The sequence below is a fragment of the Mixophyes fleayi genome, chromosome 1, assembly GCF_038048845.1.
Source record: "Mixophyes fleayi isolate aMixFle1 chromosome 1, aMixFle1.hap1, whole genome shotgun sequence".
In the NCBI taxonomy this organism is placed as follows: domain Eukaryota; kingdom Metazoa; phylum Chordata; class Amphibia; order Anura; family Limnodynastidae; genus Mixophyes; species Mixophyes fleayi.
In genome coordinates this window covers 84,979,642-84,984,526 of record NC_134402.1, presented here as the reverse complement: position 1 = coordinate 84,984,526, position 4,885 = coordinate 84,979,642, and the positions used below count along the sequence as shown (strand labels likewise).

The 4,885-nt window shown below is 35.3% G+C and overlaps 2 non-coding genes across 2 annotated transcripts; both read right to left on the bottom strand.

Annotated features, from left to right (window-relative positions):
- Nucleotides 1-1,299: 1,299 nt before the first annotated feature.
- Nucleotides 1,300-1,371, bottom strand: TRNAC-GCA (transfer RNA cysteine (anticodon GCA)). Its single transcript has one exon. It is a non-coding gene; the product is annotated as a tRNA-Cys (tRNA).
- A 1,249-nt stretch (nucleotides 1,372-2,620) lies between these two features.
- On the bottom strand, nucleotides 2,621-2,692 carry TRNAC-GCA (transfer RNA cysteine (anticodon GCA)). Its single transcript has one exon. It is a non-coding gene; the product is annotated as a tRNA-Cys (tRNA).
- Nucleotides 2,693-4,885: the final 2,193 nt, after the last annotated feature.

Genomic DNA, 4,885 nt, shown 5'->3' with positions numbered 1-4,885 from the left:
TTTACTGCTGACTTACTAGTGCACATTTTTATTCTTACGGGTGAATCAGCTGTGTTTATACACTAACATCTCTCTATTGTATTAGCTGGAATATTTTCTTTTGTCCATTGAACCATAATTGCATGTGCAGTTTATGTTCTACATGTATTCTACTACTGACCTACCATTACAAGGGGATTTCACACTTATCTTCATTCACATCTCCTAAATATTACTTTTCACCTCTCTGTTTCATTATGGTAGCAAAATACTCACAAGTCCAGTCCTTTAAAAGTAATTTGCTTCTGAGAGAGATATTGTACCTGACATATAAATTCAGCCTCAAAATGATTCTTATTGGAAGTACACCTGCAAATCTCACTTCTTGGCATGAAGTTAAGAAATAAACTTATTAAGCATTTAAACCTGCCATAGACACTGTACTATCAGGAATGAACATTACAACGTATAAGTACTTGTATTTTGTACTTTTCCTTGAGTTGCCTATATAGCTGAAATTGTAACACATAATTGAATATCCTTATACAACTAAAAGGGGAGACAGGGGGCACCTGGATTGGAACCAGGGACCTCTTGATCTGCAGTCGAATGCTCTACCACTGAGCTATACCCCCAGAAGGCATTTACTGTTGACTTACTAGTACACATTTTTATTCTTACGGGTGAATCAGCTGTGTTTATACACTAACATCTCTCTATTGTACTAGCTGGAATATTTTCTTTTGTCCATTGAACCATAATTCCATGTGCAGTATATGTTCTACATGTATTCTACTACTGACCTACCATTACAAGGGGATTTCACACTTATCTTCATTCACATCTCCTAAATATTACTTTTCACCTCTCTGTTTCATTATGGTAGCAAAATACTCACAAGTCCAGTCCTTTAAAAGTAATTTGCTTCTGAGTGAGACATTGTACCTGACATATAAATTCAGCCTCAAAATCTATAATATTTATACTTAAAAGTTAATAATAACAATAATAATTATGGGTAACTTCCCTTCTCTTTTCCTATTTTACTATATTAAACAACCAAGAATAATGTTACGACTGATCACAACTTCATGAAAAGAGCCACTGATTCTTATTGGAGGTACACCTGCAAATCTCACTTCTTGGCATGAAGTTAAGAAATAAACTTATTAAGCATTTAAACCTGCCATAGACACTGTACTATCAGGAATGAACATTACAACGTATAAGTACTTGTATTTTGTACTTTTCTTTGAGTTGCCTATATAGCTGAAATTGTAACACATAATTGAATATCCTTATACAACTAAAAGGGGAGACAGGGGGCACCTGGATTTGAATCAGGGACCTCTTGATCTGCAGTCAAATGCTCTACCACTGAGCTATACCCCCAGAAGGCATTTACTGCTGACTTACTAGTGCACATTTTTATTCTTACGGGTGAATCAGCTGTGTTTATACACTAACATCTCTCTATTGTATTAGCTGGAATATTTTCTTTTGTCCATTGAACCATAATTGCATGTGCAGTTTATGTTCTACATGTATTCTACTACTGACCTACCATTACAAGGGGATTTCACACTTATCTTCATTCACATCTCCTAAATATTACTTTTCACCTCTCTGTTTCATTATGGTAGCAAAATACTCACAAGTCCAGTCCTTTAAAAGTAATTTGCTTCTGAGAGAGATATTGTACCTGACATATAAATTCAGCCTCAAAATGATTCTTATTGGAAGTACACCTGCAAATCTCACTTCTTGGCATGAAGTTAAGAAATAAACTTATTAAGCATTTAAACCTGCCATAGACACTGTACTATCAGGAATGAACATTACAACGTATAAGTATTTGTATTTTGTACAACTAAAAGGGGAGAGAGGGGGCACCCGGATTTGAACCAGGTACCTCTTGATCTGCAGTCGAATGCTCTACCACTGAGCTATACCCCCAGAAGGCATTTACTGTTGACTTACTAGTACACATTTTTATTCTTACGGGTGAATCAGCTGTGTTTATACACTAACATCTCTCTATTGTATTAGCTGGAATATTTTCTTTTGTCCATTGAACCATAATTCCATGTGCAGTATATGTTCTACATGTATTCTACTACTGACCTACCATTACAAGGGGATTTCACACTTATCTTCATTCACATCTCCTAAATATTACTTTTCACCTCTCTGTTTCATTATGGTAGCAAAATACTCACAAGTCCAGTCCTTTAAAAGTAATTTGCTTCTGAGTGAGACATTGTACCTGACATATAAATTCAGCCTCAAAATCTATAATATTTATACTTAAAAGTTAATAATAACAATAATAATTATGGGTAACTTCCCTTCTCTTTTCCTATTTTACTATATTAAACAACCAAGAATAATGTTACGACTGATCACAACTTCATGAAAAGAGCCACTGATTCTTATTGGAGGTACACCTGCAAATCTCACTTCTTGGCATGAAGTTAAGAAATAAACTTATTAAGCATTTAAACCTGCCATAGACACTGTACTATCAGGAATGAACATTACAACGTATAAGTACTTGTATTTTGTACTTTTCTTTGAGTTGCCTATATAGCTGAAATTGTAACACATAATTGAATATCCTTATACAACTAAAAGGGGAGACAGGGGGCACCTGGATTTGAATCAGGGACCTCTCGATCTGCAGTCGAATGCTCTACCACTGAGCTATACCCCCAGAAGGCATTTACTGCTGACTTACTAGTGCACATTTTTATTCTTACGGGTGAATCAGCTGTGTTTGTACACTAACATCTCTCTATTGTATTAGCTGGAATATTTTCTTTTGTCCATTGAACCATAATTGCATGCGCAGTTTATGTTCTACATGTATTCTACTACTGACCTACCATTACAAGGGGATTTCACACTTATCTTCATTCACATCTCCTAAATATTACTTTTCACCTCTCTGTTTCATTATGGTTGCAAAATACTCACAAGTCCAGTCCTTTAAAAGTAATTTGCTTCTGAGTGAGATATTGTACCTGACATATAAATTCAGCCTCAAAATGATTCTTATTGGAAGTACACCTGCAAATCTCACTTCTTGGCATGAAGTTAAGAAATAAACTTATTAAGCATTTAAACCTGCCATAGACACTGAACTATCAGGAATGAACATTACAACGTATAAGTATTTGTATTTTGTACAACTAAAAGGGGAGAGAGGGGGCACCCAGATTTGAACCAGGGACCTCTTGATCTGCAGTCGAATGCTCTACCACTGAGCTATACCCCCAGAAGGCATTTACTGTTGACTTACTAGTACACATTTTTATTCTTACGGGTGAATCAGCTGTGTTTATACACTAACATCTCTCTATTGTATTAGCTGGAATATTTTCTTTTGTCCATTGAACCATAATTCCATGTGCAGTATATGTTCTACATGTATTCTACTACTGACCTACCATTACAAGGGGATTTCACACTTATCTTCATTCACATCTCCTAAATATTACTTTTCACCTCTCTGTTTCATTATGGTAGCAAAATACTCACAAGTCCAGTCCTTTAAAAGTAATTTGCTTCTGAGTGAGACATTGTACCTGACATATAAATTCAGCCTCAAAATCTATAATATTTATACTTAAAAGTTAATAATAACAATAATAATTATGGGTAACTTCCCTTCTCTTTTCCTATTTTACTATATTAAACAACCAAGAATAATGTTACGACTGATCACAACTTCATGAAAAGAGCCACTGATTCTTATTGGAGGTACACCTGCAAATCTCACTTCTTGGCATGAAGTTAAGAAATAAACTTATTAAGCATTTAAACCTGCCATAGACACTGTACTATCAGGAATGAACATTACAACGTATAAGTACTTGTATTTTGTACTTTTCTTTGAGTTGCCTATATAGCTGAAATTGTAACACATAATTGAATATCCTTATACAACTAAAAGGGGAGACAGGGGGCACCTGGATTTGAATCAGGGACCTCTTGATCTGCAGTCGAATGCTCTACCACTGAGCTATACCCCCAGAAGGCATTTACTGCTGACTTACTAGTGCACATTTTTATTCTTACGGGTGAATCAGCTGTGTTTGTACACTAACATCTCTCTATTGTATTAGCTGGAATATTTTCTTTTGTCCATTGAACCATAATTGCATGTGCAGTTTATGTTCTACATGTATTCTACTACTGACCTACCATTACAAGGGGATTTCACACTTATCTTCATTCACATCTCCTAAATATTACTTTTCACCTCTCTGTTTCATTATGGTTGCAAAATACTCACAAGTCCAGTCCTTTAAAAGTAATTTGCTTCTGAGTGAGATATTGTACCTGACATATAAATTCAGCCTCAAAATGATTCTTATTGGAAGTACACCTGCAAATCTCACTTCTTGGCATGAAGTTAAGAAATAAACTTATTAAGCATTTAAACCTGCCATAGACACTGTACTATCAGGAATGAACATTACAACGTATAAGTATTTGTATTTTGTACAACTAAAAGGGGAGAGAGGGGGCACCCGGATTTGAACCAGGTACCTCTTGATCTGCAGTCGAATGCTCTACCACTGAGCTATACCCCCAGAAGGCATTTACTGTTGACTTACTAGTACACATTTTTATTCTTACGGGTGAATCAGCTGTGTTTATACACTAACATCTCTCTATTGTATTAGCTGGAATATTTTCTTTTGTCCATTGAACCATAATTCCATGTGCAGTATATGTTCTACATGTATTCTACTACTGACCTACCATTACAAGGGGATTTCACACTTATCTTCATTCACATCTCCTAAATATTACTTTTCACCTCTCTGTTTCATTATGGTAGCAAAATACTCACAAGTCCAGTCCTTTAAAAGTAATTTGCTTCTGAGTGAGACATTGT